Here is a 15,207-nt window from a genome sequence, read left to right as displayed (position 1 = left end):
TCCAAATGCGGCAATTTTGCTTATTTACGTAGCCATTCAACCAGAAATGAGCCTAATCGCTGAACAAAATTTGTCAAAATTTGAACACATTTCGAACCGAACACTGATTTTGGTAATAAAATTCAATGATTTGCAAGCGTTGCTCGTTAGTAAGTCTATTCATGATGAAATGTCAAAGCATACTGAGCATTTTTCTCTTTGACACCATGTCTGAAATCCCACGTGATCTGTCAAATACTAATGCATGAAAATCCTAACCTCAAAAAAATCACCCTTTATAAACGCAGTTTCGTCTAACATTGAAATTCTAATGGGTGAGCAGCCATCAACCAGTTTAGTCGCCGATTACACGAGACTTAAAACTTTGCCGCCTTCTAGCCCATTGACTCCATCCAACACAGCCTCTTCATCCAGTGCTCCTAGTGTCTCTGCCTTACCGTCTGGCAAAACAACATTTTACACTCCCAAACTACCTGCTACGACTCCTAAATCAGTAAAAGTTGCACCAAATAAGAAAGCGATTTTTGCAGCCAAATTCGTTGCTGAAACTAACATCGATGACCTGTTATTTTATATAAAATGAAAGATTGACATTAATGTCGAATTGAGTGTTTGTAAATTTAAGTACCATGAAAGGCGTAGCAAAGCTTCTTTTCGAATCATTGTTCCTGAATACATTTTTGAAGTCGTTATAAAACCTGATTTTTGGCCCGCTAAGGGATTTATCCGAGAAGATATCTTCAAGGATACGCCTCGATCTGTTGTTGTTTACCTCCCAACTAATTCTAACTCTGAAACTATGCCAAAAAACTTAATTTATTATTTGCTGCTGATCACATATCTCTAGTATATCAAAATGTTAGACGGTCAAATACAAAACTTTCGTCTCTTTACTCAGATAGCTTTATATTCGATTATCATATCATCGGTTTTACTGAAACTTGGCTTCAGAATAAAGTATACGGTTCTGAAATATTACATTCCAAATATCAAATATATAGGCGTGATCGGAACGATAAACTGAAAAAATTTTGCGGTGGTGTGCTCAAAGCGGTCTCCACAGAATTTCCTTCTGAAGAAATAATAGTGGAATCTTCCTCGGATATAAAATTTGTAGCCATGAAGATATTTTTGAAAAAATTTTCAATATTTTTTTACGTTCTTACGTTCCACCCCCTTCATGTGAGGATATTTATTTAAAACACATATCTGCAATCCAATCAGCATTTCAGCCATCTCAACCAAGAGACACATTAATCGCTCTTGGTGATTTTAATCTTCCTCATATTAACTGGATTCATTCGTCAAATGATTTAACACCCATGATACCAAATGGCATTTCTAATGAATGCATCGGCATATCGTTAAATTTTGGTTTTTTTTTCAAATTAATTAATTTTAATTTTTATCAACCATTTGAGTTATGTTTAAATTCCAATGATTCGGTTGTATGTTCTGAGGATATACATCTCACTCTTAAAAGTTAAAAGAGGTGTAGCAATTAAAGAAGTGTACTGTTTTGCTAAAACTGATTACACCAAACTGAACTCACTACTCTCATCTGTTCATTGAAATTAAATTTTCAGATCTAAAGATATCGATGAAATTATTTCAACTTGTTATACTGTGCTACTTGACTTTATTTCCCAATCTGTCCATAAAATAAACTACTTTTTGCAACACATCTGGTCCGCCATGGAATATAAACAATCTTTCTAAGCTGAAGTAGAAGAAGAATAAATTGTATAAAAGGTTTAAACGCTCACGCTCAACGTTTGACTTTTTGAAGTATTTTTTATTCTTTAATATAATAAAGAAAACTATTTGCTATATGATGGTTATTTGAATAAAACTAGAAATTAATTGAAATCAAATACTATATCCTTCTACAAATTTGTGAATTCAAAGCGCCGATGTAGTAGTTTAACGAACTTTCTTAGATATAAAGCTAAAATAGCTAACAACGATCCAGGTGTTGCCGACATCTTTGCAGACTTTCTTAGCACTACTTACTCAGATAACTATTATGATTTATGTGGAACAATAAAAAATTCAGCTTTTGTAGACGTGTCTGGGATTGGCGAAAACGTAGTACTTGAAGATTTATGGTCACTGCAGATAAATTTTAGTTCTGGTCCAGATAGAATTCCGTCGGACATTTTAAAGCATTGCGCTTTCGATCTTTCATATCCCCTTTTATATACTTTTCAACAGTTCATTAAAGCATGGATATCTGCCGAAATTTTTGATGCAATCGTATACAAGACCGATATTTAAAGCCGGAATCGCAATGAGTCTTTTAATTACAGGGGCAATTCAATTTTGAATACTACTCCGAAGCTATTAAGGAGAATTTTGACTAAACCATTTCACATCAAGTCTCTTCTATATTGTCTCCCTTCCAACATGGTTTCCGGAAATTGAAATCGACCATAACACATATTTTAGAATTTACTCGTTTGATCAACGATGGTTTTAGGAAACGCTACCAAACGGATACTATCTAGACCGATTTTAGTAAAGAATTTGGTAAAGTCAAACACAACCTTCTGTTAGAAAAATAGACCTTATTGGTTTCAGTCCATCTTTACTAAAGTAGATCAGATCATATCTGACTGGACGTACTCAAAGAGTCAAATTTGGTACTGCAGTTTCCAAATCAAATATTATCTGTTCAGGTGTTCCACAGGGTAGTCATCTTGGCCTGTGCTGTTTTGTTTGTTCATAAGCGATATTCCTTTAAAGCACTTGAATATTTTGATGTATGCAGATAATGTAAGATCTTCAGATCGATGAGAGACCCTGATGAAAAGTGTTCCGTATGACCTGAATACTCATTACGAATGGTGCAACCAGAACTTTATGGAACTTAATATTTCCAAATGCAAACACATATCATTTTCAAGAATAACCTCTCTTAAAACTAGCTACTTTTTGGGTTGTAATCAACTTGAAGTAGTCTATGGCTTTAAAGACCTTGGATTGCTTCTAGACCAACGCTTAAACTTCCGTCAACACATCTCAATGATTGTAAACAAAGCGCGTATTCTTCTTGGCTGGAGTAAAGAACTTAATGATTTCTCTGTGATGAAAAACTTATATACTTCGCTAGTCAGAAATAATCTCGAGACCGGTTCAATGGATGGGATTCGTACTACAATATTCATTCTCATTGATAGAATCGGTTCAAAAACAATTTCTATTATTTTGTCTCCGTCGAAATGGGTGGGTTCATTACCTTCGTATGAGTACCGATTAAATCTTATAAAGCGTCCTACATTAAAAAGTCGTAGAACCATGGTTAACATAAAGTTTTTGAGCATGTCAGGTCGCTTGGGATATATATAAAGATAACAAAATCTAAATGAAACTCCATAAAAAAGAACAAACGGAAAATTGCCCAAAATGTGTTCGTTTCGTCATAGCTTATTTTTTCATCTAGGGAAAGTTTATATTTCGGGCTGCCCATTGAGAGCACTGAGCGTTTGTGTATTCACTCTGGGTGGAAAAAAATAAAGTGTTTGTGGATGCATATAAATAATATAATATATAATATAAATAAATATACTCGAAAGAAAAATAAATATTTCTTTCACAATAAGCAATCTGTTAGAAACAATAAGTTTTGTTGATTGAACTTTTATGCTTTTTGCCTTGCAATTACAACAAAAATATTTGGATAAAAGTTAAAAATGCTGACAAAATCTTTTGGAAAGTTGTGCTTATTTTACTTATAACAGTGAAAATACTACAAAATCTAATTACTTTTACAAATAAATGCTGCATTTGTTTCTTTTTAAATTGTTCTGTGTTTCATTCATTTTTCCAAAAATTGCCAAAACAAATTTTCAGGAGAGTAAGAGCCATTTTTTTTAAAAAATTTGCAAGCAAAAGTTCGCGAACTACTTCCAGTGAAAATTTGAAAAAAATGAAAATTGAACAAAAAAAAATTTGGGCGATACTTTTGAGGTATTTTCCTCACATAAACGTCAATTTATAGACCCGTCGTATCCGTGATCTCCGTGCCGCTGGACAGCCACCAAATATTACCGTACAATCCCATGGCTGCAGGTTGTACGTACCGCATTGGCCCGATGGAGTCTTTCGTCGGCAAGGGCTACCGCCTCAGTGTACAACACACTGCTACAACAAACGTGCACGAAGCTACGAATGTCATCCGTGGCACCAAGTCGCTGGTACCTGACAGAATCTCTACACTGATGCCGAAGAATCTGGATCTGACTGGAGACGAGTACCTTACAACTGTCCTCAGCCTATCCGAACACTATTATAGTACGCGATGTTTGGAAGATGGGCAGTCTGATCCCGCTGCTAAAATCTGTAAAGGACACGAGCAAGAGGAAGTCGAACATACCTATCTCCCTTCTCTCATTAGTAGCCAAGACACATGAAGAACTACTCCTCCCGCTCCTCTCGTTGGATAATTTTCATTCGCTGAGCCTCAGCATGCATTTCGATGGCTGCATAGGATTACAACTGCTTTACATTCCATCACCCTATTCAAAAGTACACTTGTTGTGTTGACAAAGAAACCTACGACTAACCATCTAATGCTTCTGGATATTGTGGCTAGACAAATTGCTACAACCACTGATGTGAGGCTAAGGGAGCTTTTTATTTGGTCATGTGGCAGCTACGGAAACTTTGTTATCATTGTACATATCTGTATCCGTTCACAATTGGCAGACCAATTTGCGCAATTTTTTTCTAATTCCACTGTGCGTCAATTGTTTAACTGCCCAGCTAGACCCACTTAATCTTCCCTCCTTAACAAATTCAAAGGAATGTTGTTGTTTTCATCGTAGCTTTATAATGAGGATGATTCCACCAAAACACTCATGAAACCGATAATTGCTCTTTTCTTGGTGTCTGGAAGGATACAATATTTGAATTTTTCAAGATTTTCCAAATAATTCCGCAAATTTTACACTTACCTTCTGATATAGAACAACCGGCTTGAGGAAAATTTACAACTTCATTTGTTAAATTTTCTGTACCTGAACATCAGCTCCTCCATGAATCTTCATTAAAAGTAAATAAAAATGAAACAATTTTATAATTACCATTTTATTTTTTAGTTACCATTGCCTTTTTGATCCATTATTGCGTTAGCTTTTGTATTTTCATGTAACGGCTGCTTTTCATAAAACAGCTGACCCTTACAAAACATCTGTTCAAACTTGTAAAGTTTTGCTGGCAAAAAGTTCCAGTAGAAATTTACAGGTTCTTAATTTTCTAACTGTCAAAATTTGCTCTCTCTCGCGCTCTCTTCTGTTGGCAATTAAGTACGCGAACGACTTGCAGTAAAAATTGGTGCAAATTTGCAGAAATTTTTGAGTTCCCGAACACATGAACTTCAGTACGACCCACACACTCACATTTGTGTGTATACATACACGTAAGCAGCTGATAAATTGTTGGATGCCACATTAATTTTTATATGTAAATGGCAACATTTCGGACAAAGAAACCAAAAAAAAAAAAAAAAAAAAAAACAATTGTGATAAATTTGTCAAACCAACGAGAAAGAACGATTTTTGGAAATTTTTCCGCAAAAAAGTTAGTACCAGCCTTTGCAGTCTATATACTTAGAAACTAGTTAAATCTACAAACTTAAAAACTAGTGAAACATACAAACTAAGAACTTAGTTAAATCTACAAACTTAAAATCTAGTTAAATCTACAAACCTAAAAACTAGTGAAATCTAGGTAAATCTACTCACTTTAAAACTAGTGAAACTTACAAACTTGAAATCTGGTTTAATCTACACACTTACAAGCTAGTTAAACTTACAAACTAATTGAACCAAAATTAAAATTACTACTCTATATATGACCAATCGATCGTCAGCCACCATCACCGCTCCAGTCATCGTGGGAAGCGCTGTATGCTAGCACGCTCGATCCGACGTGCACACATTGGACGGAATATGTATGTGGTAAATCGCATATAACGGCACTTGAGAATCTAAACAAGTAAAAGCGTGCTAAGTTCGGCCGGGCCGAATCTTATATACCCTCCACCATAGATCGCATTTGTCGAGTTCTTTCCCCGGCATCTCTTCTTAGGCAAAAAAGGATATAAGAAATGATTTGCTCTGCTATTCGAGCGATATCAAGATATGGTCCGGTTTGGACCACAATTAAATAATATGTTGGAGACCTGTGTAAAATGTCAGCCAATTCGAATAAGAATTGCGCCCTTTGGGGGCTCAAGAAGTAAAATAGAGAGATCGATTTATATGGGAGCTGTATCGGGCTATAGACCGATTCAGACCATAATAAACACGTATGTTGATGGTCATGAGAGAATCCGTCGTACAAAATTTCAGGCAAATCGGATAATAATTGAGACCTCTACAGGTTCAAGAAGTCAAGATCCTAGATCTGTTTATATGGCAGCTATATCAAGTTATGAACCGAATTGAATCATACTTAGCACAGTTGTTGGGTATCATAACAAAACATGTCGTGTGAATTTTCATTCCAATCGGATAAGAATTGCGCACTCTAGAGGCTCAAGAAGTCAAGACCCAAGATCGGTTTATATGACAGCTATATCAGGTTATTAACCGATTTGAACCATACTTGGCACAGTTGTTGGGTATCATAACAAAACACGTCGTGCAAAATTTCATTTCAATCGGATAAGAATTCCGTACTCTAGAGGCTCAAGAAGTCAAGACCCAAGATCGGTTTATATGGCAGATATATCAAAACATGGACTGATATGGCCCATTTACAATACCAACACTAATAAGAAGTATTTGTGCAAAATTTCAAGCGGCTAGCTTTACTCTTTCGGAAGTTAGCGTGCTTTCGACAGACAGACGGACGGACGGACATGGCTAGATCGACATAAAATGTCACGACGATCAAGAATATATATACTTTATGGGGTCTCAGACGAATATTTCGAGTAGTTACAAACAGAATGACGAAATTAGTATACCCCCCATCCTATGGTGGAGGGTATAAAAAGAGTCTTAAACATAGTAAAAAGAGAACGCATACAAATATATCGCATCGGAAGAAACCAATAAAAAAAGGCATACACTTACAAACAAACCAACGGACATATACGGACGGACGGTTCTGCTGAGTCTCCATCTACAGCTGCCGAGCTGGTGCCATAGTCTGTCAAGCCTGAAAGGCCATGTAGCCTTTGTCCAGGTTCTAGCCAAGAAGAAGGGGAAAGCAGTTTTATAACTTTGTTTGCTTTTTTTCACTCATGTTGTGTTTTTTGCAATTCCAAGTTTGATTTCTTTTATATTTGGTCGTTTAACTGTATTCAGATGCCAAGGAAATTAATACCTCAATTTATAACGTCCATCAGAAAAAAATTTTCAGCGGTGGTTTTCCCCTCCTAATGCTGGCAACATTTGTGAGGTACTATGCCATGCAAAACTTCTCTCCAAAGTGGTGTCGCACTGCGGCACGCGGTTCGGACTCGGCTATAAAAAGGAGGCCCCTTATCATTGAGCTTAAACTTGAATCGGACTGCACTCATTGATATGTGAGAAGTTTGCCCCTGTTCCTCAGTGGAATGTTCATGGGAAAAATTTGCAATTTGCATTTGCATTTTGGTAGGGTACATCTAAAGGAGGTAAGTAAAGATATTGATGTTGCGATACCTAAGACGTAAAAGTAGGTATCATGGTGAAGCCCGATTGTGGCTTCTATGGGAGGGCCAAGACCTTGGCACACCAGCCGCCGTGCCTCGCATCTACCAGTGCCGTGCATGCTAAATTGCTCTGGTTTCGTGAGTCGTGTCTACTTTATGGTGAAAACTAGTGAAACATACAAACTTAAAACATAGTTAAATCTACAAACTTAAAATCTAGTTAAATCTACAAACCTAAAAACTAGTGAAATCTAGGTACACATTTACAAGCTAGTTAAACTTACAAACTAATTGAACCAAAATAAAAATTACTACTCTATATATGACCAATCGATCGTCAGCCACCATCACCGCTCCAGTCATCGTGGGAAGCGCTGTATGCTAGCACGCTCGATCCGACGTGCACACATTGGACGGAATATGTATGTGGTAAATCGCATATAACGGCACTTGAGAATCTAAACAAGTAAAAGCGTGCTAAGTTCGGCCGGGCCGAATCTTATATACCCTCCACCATAGATCGCATTTGTCGAGTTCTTTCCCCGGCATCTCTTCTTAGGCAAAAAAGGATATAAGAAAAGATTTGCTCTGCTATTCGAGCGATATCAAGATATGGTCCGGTTTGGACCACAATTAAATTATATGTTGGAGACCTGTGTAAAATGTCAGCCAATTCGAATAAGAATTGCGCCCTTTGGGGGCTCAAGAAGTAAAATAGAGAGATCGATTTATATGGGAGCTGTATCGGGCTATAGACCGATTCAGACCATAATAAACACGTATGTTGATGGTCATGAGAGAATCCCTCGTACAAAATTTCAGGCAAATCGGATAATAATTGAGACCTCTACAGGCTCAAGAAGTCAAGATCCCAGATCTGTTTATATGGCAGCTATATCAAGTTATGAACCGAATTGAATCATACTTAGCACAGTTGTTGGGTATCATAACAAAACACGTCGTGCGAAATTTCATTCCAATCGGATAAGAATTGCGCACTTCAGAGGCTCAAGAAGTCAAGACCCAAGATCGGTTTATATGACAGCTATATCAGGTTATTAACCGATTTGAACCATACTAGGCACAGTTGTTGGGTATCATAACAAAACACGTCGTGCGAAATTTCATTCCAATCGGATAAGAATTGCGCACTCTAGAGGCTCAAGAAGTCAAGACCCAAGATCGGTTTATATGACAGCCATATCAGATTATTGACCGATTTGAACCATACTTGGCACAGTTGTTGGGTATCATAACAAAACACGTCGTGCAAAATTTCATTTCAATCGGATAAGAATTCCGTACTCTAGGGGCTCAAGAAGTCAAGACCCAAGATCGGTTTATATGGCAGATATATCAAAACATGGACCGATATGGCCCATTTACCGACCAACCGACCTACACTACACTAATAAGAAGTATTTGTGCAAAATTTCAAGCGGCTAGCTTTACTCCTTCGGAAGTTAGCGTGCTTTCGACAGACAGACGGACGGACGGACATGGCTAGATCGACATAAAATGTCACGACGATCAAGAATATATATACTTTATGGGGTCTCAGACGAATATTTCGAGTAGTTACAAACAGAATGACGAAATTAGTATACCCCCCATCCTATGGTGGAGGGTATAAAAAGAGTCTTAAACATAGTAAAAAGAGAACGCATACAAATATATCGCATCGGAAGAAACCAATAAAAAAAGGCATACACTTACAAACAAACCAACGGACATATACGGACGGACGGTTCTGCTGAGTCTCCATCTACAGCTGCCGAGCTGGTGCCATAGTCTGTCAAGCCTGAAAGGCCATGTAGCCTTGGTCCAGGTTCTAGCCAAGAAGAAGGGGAAAGCAGTTTTATAACTTTGTTTGCTTTTTTTCACTCATGTTGTGTTTTTTGCAATTCCAAGTTTGATTTCTTTTATATTTGGTCGTTTAACTGTATTCAGATGCCAAGGAAATAAATACCTCAATTTATAACGTCCATCAGAAAAAAATTTTCAGCGGTGGTTTTCCCCTCCTAATGCTGGCAACATTTGTGAGGTACTATGCCATGCAAAACTTCTCTCCAAAGTGGTGTCGCACTGCGGCACGCGGTTCGGACTCGGCTATAAAAAGGAGGCCCCTTATCATTGAGCTTAAACTTGAATCGGACTGCACTCATTGATATGTGAGAAGTTTGCCCCTGTTCCTCAGTGGAATGTTCATGGAAAAAATTTGCAATTTGCATTTGCATTTTGGTAGGGTACATCTAAAGGAAGTAAGTAAAGATATCGATGTTGCGATACCTAAGACGTAAAAGTAGGTATCATGGTGAAGCCCGATTGTGGCTTCTATGGGAGGCCCAAGAGCTTGGCACACCAGCCGCCGTGCCTCGCATCTACCAGTGCCGTGCATGCTAAATTGCTCTGGTTTCGTGAGTCGCGTCTACTTTATGGGTTTTGTTTCTTTTGTTCATATTCTTTTTGCATTGGGATTTTTTTCGGCCTTCTTTTTTTTCTTTACTTAAAACCGGTATGATTATATTTTTTTGTATGGTTTGAAGAATGTCATTAGTTGCAATGACATCATCCGGCAAGCCCTAGCCGTGCTAAACGCCAGCATACCGGAAAGGTACCGCAAACGGGGTTTTGGGGTCCGACAAATCCCAAACCTCCAGACACCACCCTAACAGATCTATCTGATAATCGAGAAAGTTTAAAAAGGAAAATTACATTATATTTAAATTCTTAGGTTAATACATTTGTTAATATATATAAGTCTGTAAGGGTATTTATTATCTATAGACCTTAAAAAATAAAAAAAAGCCTCTTTTCTTTGACAGAATACAAACAAAAGTCTAACAACAAAACACACAACAAAGACAACAGTGTTGAAGCAGAGTTGGTTTCGGCCCATTTCGTGAAAATTTAGTTACATTTGCAATTAAAATTGTGCGAAATTTATTTTGATGCAGCGGCATGTCGCTACTAATTTGCTCATAGAACTCAATACCACTTGTACGGAATGTGTTCGAATTATCTTCGTCACCAGTTTTTCATAGTGCGTTTTGACAGTTGTTCGTGTGAGAAGTCGAAGTCAGTAATTGGCTTAAGAGAGGAGCAAATGGAATTGGGCAAACATAAAAACTGCAGAAAAACGCAACTAAATTAACAAAAAAAAAAAAGCAAAGATGAAAGTTGAAAAGTGCTTTGAAAAAATAACTTAAAGTTTAAAAGCAAAAAAATTTCCACAATTTACTGAAACCTCATTGATTTTTTATACACAATTATGTTGAAATTCTCTCCTCTCTTAAATTTCTTCGTTTGTTTCTAATTTTTATTCGTGGTGCCTGTTAAAAGAGGCGATGGAACATCTGTGGCTTTAGAGATCAGCAGAAGATTTATCACGAAGTTACCAGATGGGCCATGTGTGCTTGTGGATGTCTTATGACATGTCACTTTTTGGTGTCAGAATTGAAATCGGCGAATTTCATTGTAGAAAAAACTTCTACAATGAAATTCGCCGATCTACGGCCACGGGAGATCCCGCAACAGTCAAAGGCAAGGTTGTTTTGAATCTGACTGCCGCCGGTATATCCGTAAACTACGATTTTATAGTCACTGATATTGTGGACGAAGTTAGAATTGGTGCCGATTTTATGATTGCCTTCGGTCTTAATCTGAATATGAAGCTTCGTGTGATGACCTGGTCTAACATCAAAGTACTGTTGAATGTGGGTTATGACGAGAGTAACCTATGAACCATTTAGAGATTATGCCTCCAAATTCCGAAGCAATAATATGTATGTCAATGAATGGAGAATGTGAAGCCGGTAATATGTGGGTGGTTGAACCAGCAGAAACCCTGGGAACGACCAACGATGACGGACTAATCCCAGTACGAGTCCTGAACATTTCAACCAAACATAAGGAATTTGACGAATTCTGCCATGTTTGGCAATGGACACCAGCCGAAGCAATATTAAATTTAACAAGTAAAAGCGTGCTAAGTTCGGCCGGGCCGAATCTTATATACCCTCCACCTTGGAGCACATTTGTCGAGTTCTTTTCCCGGCATCTCTTCTTAGGCAAAAAATTATATAAGAAAAGATTTGCTCTGCTATTAGAGCGATATCAAGAAATGATCCGGTTTAGACCACAATAAAATTTTATGTTGGAGACCTGTGTAAAATGTCAGCCAATTCGAATAAGAATTGCGCCCTTTGGGGGCTCAAGAAGTAAAATAGAGAGATCGATTTATATGGGAGCTGTATCGGGCTATCGACCGATTCAGACCATAATAAACACGTATGTTGATGGTCATGAGAGAATCCGTCGTACAAAATTTCAGGCAAATCGGATAATAATTGAGACCTCTACAGGCTCAAGAAGTCAAGATCCCAGATCGGTTTATATGACAGCTATATCAAGTTATGAACCGAATTGAATCATACTTAGCACAGTTGTTGGGTATCATAACAAAACACGTCGTGCGAAATTTCATTCCAATCGGATAAGAATTGCGCACTCTAGAGGCTCAAGAAGTCAAGACCCAAGATCGGTTTATATGACAGCCATATCAGATTATTGACCGATTTGAACCATACTTGGCACAGTTGTTGGGTATCATAACAAAACACGTCGTGCAAAATTTCATTTCAATCGGATAAGAATTCCGTACTCTAGGGGCTCAAGAAGTCAAGACCCAAGATCGGTTTATATGGCAGATATATCAAAACATGGACCGATATGGCCCATTTACCGACCAACCGACCTACACTACACTAATAAGAAGTATTTGTGCAAAATTTCAAGCGGCTAGCTTTACTCCTTCGGAAGTTAGCGTGCTTTCGACAGACAGACGGACGGACGGACATGGCTAGATCGACATAAAATGTCACGACGATCAAGAATATATATACTTTATGGGGTCTCAGACGAATATTTCGAGTAGTTACAAACAGAATGACGAAATTAGTATACCCCCCATCCTATGGTGGAGGGTATAAAAAGAGTCTTAAACATAGTAAAAAGAGAACGCATACAAATATATCGCATCGGAAGAAACCAATAAAAAAAGGCATACACTTACAAACAAACCAACGGACATATACGGACGGACGGTTCTGCTGAGTCTCCATCTACAGCTGCCGAGCTGGTGCCATAGTCTGTCAAGCCTGAAAGGCCATGTAGCCTTGGTCCAGGTTCTAGCCAAGAAGAAGGGGAAAGCAGTTTTATAACTTTGTTTGCTTTTTTTCACTCATGTTGTGTTTTTTGCAATTCCAAGTTTGATTTCTTTTATATTTGGTCGTTTAACTGTATTCAGATGCCAAGGAAATAAATACCTCAATTTATAACGTCCATCAGAAAAAAATTTTCAGCGGTGGTTTTCCCCTCCTAATGCTGGCAACATTTGTGAGGTACTATGCCATGCAAAACTTCTCTCCAAAGTGGTGTCGCACTGCGGCACGCGGTTCGGACTCGGCTATAAAAAGGAGGCCCCTTATCATTGAGCTTAAACTTGAATCGGACTGCACTCATTGATATGTGAGAAGTTTGCCCCTGTTCCTCAGTGGAATGTTCATGGAAAAAATTTGCAATTTGCATTTGCATTTTGGTAGGGTACATCTAAAGGAAGTAAGTAAAGATATCGATGTTGCGATACCTAAGACGTAAAAGTAGGTATCATGGTGAAGCCCGATTGTGGCTTCTATGGGAGGCCCAAGAGCTTGGCACACCAGCCGCCGTGCCTCGCATCTACCAGTGCCGTGCATGCTAAATTGCTCTGGTTTCGTGAGTCGCGTCTACTTTATGGGTTTTGTTTCTTTTGTTCATATTCTTTTTGCATTGGGATTTTTTTCGGCCTTCTTTTTTTTCTTTACTTAAAACCGGTATGATTATATTTTTTTGTATGGTTTGAAGAATGTCATTAGTTGCAATGACATCATCCGGCAAGCCCTAGCCGTGCTAAACGCCAGCATACCGGAAAGGTACCGCAAACGGGGTTTTGGGGTCCGACAAATCCCAAACCTCCAGACACCACCCTAACAGATCTATCTGATAATCGAGAAAGTTTAAAAAGGAAAATTACATTATATTTAAATTCTTAGGTTAATACATTTGTTAATATATATAAGTCTGTAAGGGTATTTATTATCTATAGACCTTAAAAAATAAAAAAAAGCCTCTTTTCTTTGACAGAATACAAACAAAAGTCTAACAACAAAACACACAACAAAGACAACAGTGTTGAAGCAGAGTTGGTTTCGGCCCATTTCGTGAAAATTTAGTTACATTTGCAATTAAAATTGTGCGAAATTTATTTTGATGCAGCGGCATGTCGCTACTAATTTGCTCATAGAACTCAATACCACTTGTACGGAATGTGTTCGAATTATCTTCGTCACCAGTTTTTCATAGTGCGTTTTGACAGTTGTTCGTGTGAGAAGTCGAAGTCAGTAATTGGCTTAAGAGAGGAGCAAATGGAATTGGGCAAACATAAAAACTGCAGAAAAACGCAACTAAATTAACAAAAAAAAAAAGCAAAGATGAAAGTTGAAAAGTGCTTTGAAAAAATAACTTAAAGTTTAAAAGCAAAAAAATTTCCACAATTTACTGAAACCTCATTGATTTTTTATACACAATTATGTTGAAATTCTCTCCTCTCTTAAATTTCTTCGTTTGTTTCTAATTTTTATTCGTGGTGCCTGTTAAAAGAGGCGATGGAACATCTGTGGCTTTAGAGATCAGCAGAAGATTTATCACGAAGTTACCAGATGGGCCATGTGTGCTTGTGGATGTCTTATGACATGTCACTTTTTGGTGTCAGAATTGAAATCGGCGAATTTCATTGTAGAAAAAACTTCTACAATGAAATTCGCCGATCTACGGCCACGGGAGATCCCGCAACAGTCAAAGGCAAGGTTGTTTTGAATCTGACTGCCGCCGGTATATCCGTAAACTACGATTTTATAGTCACTGATATTGTGGACGAAGTTAGAATTGGTGCCGATTTTATGATTGCCTTCGGTCTTAATCTGAATATGAAGCTTCGTGTGATGACCTGGTCTAACATCAAAGTACTGTTGAATGTGGGTTATGACGAGAGTAACCTATGAACCATTTAGAGATTATGCCTCCAAATTCCGAAGCAATAATATGTATGTCAATGAATGGAGAATGTGAAGCCGGTAATATGTGGGTGGTTGAACCAGCAGAAACCCTGGGAACGACCAACGATGACGGACTAATCCCAGTACGAGTCCTGAACATTTCAACCAAACATAAGGAATTTGACGAATTCTGCCATGTTTGGCAATGGACACCAGCCGAAGCAATATTAAATTTAACAAGTAAAAGCGTGCTAAGTTCGGCCGGGCCGAATCTTATATACCCTCCACCTTGGAGCACATTTGTCGAGTTCTTTTCCCGGCATCTCTTCTTAGGCAAAAAATTATATAAGAAAAGATTTGCTCTGCTATTAGAGCGATATCAAGAAATGATCCGGTTTAGACCACAATAAAATTTTATGTTGGAGACCTGTGTAAAATGTCAGCCAATTCGAATAAGAATTGCGCCCT

Source organism: Stomoxys calcitrans, chromosome 3 (genome assembly GCF_963082655.1).
Source record: "Stomoxys calcitrans chromosome 3, idStoCalc2.1, whole genome shotgun sequence".
Classification (NCBI taxonomy): domain Eukaryota; kingdom Metazoa; phylum Arthropoda; class Insecta; order Diptera; family Muscidae; genus Stomoxys; species Stomoxys calcitrans.
Note: the sequence above shows the minus strand (reverse complement) of the source record.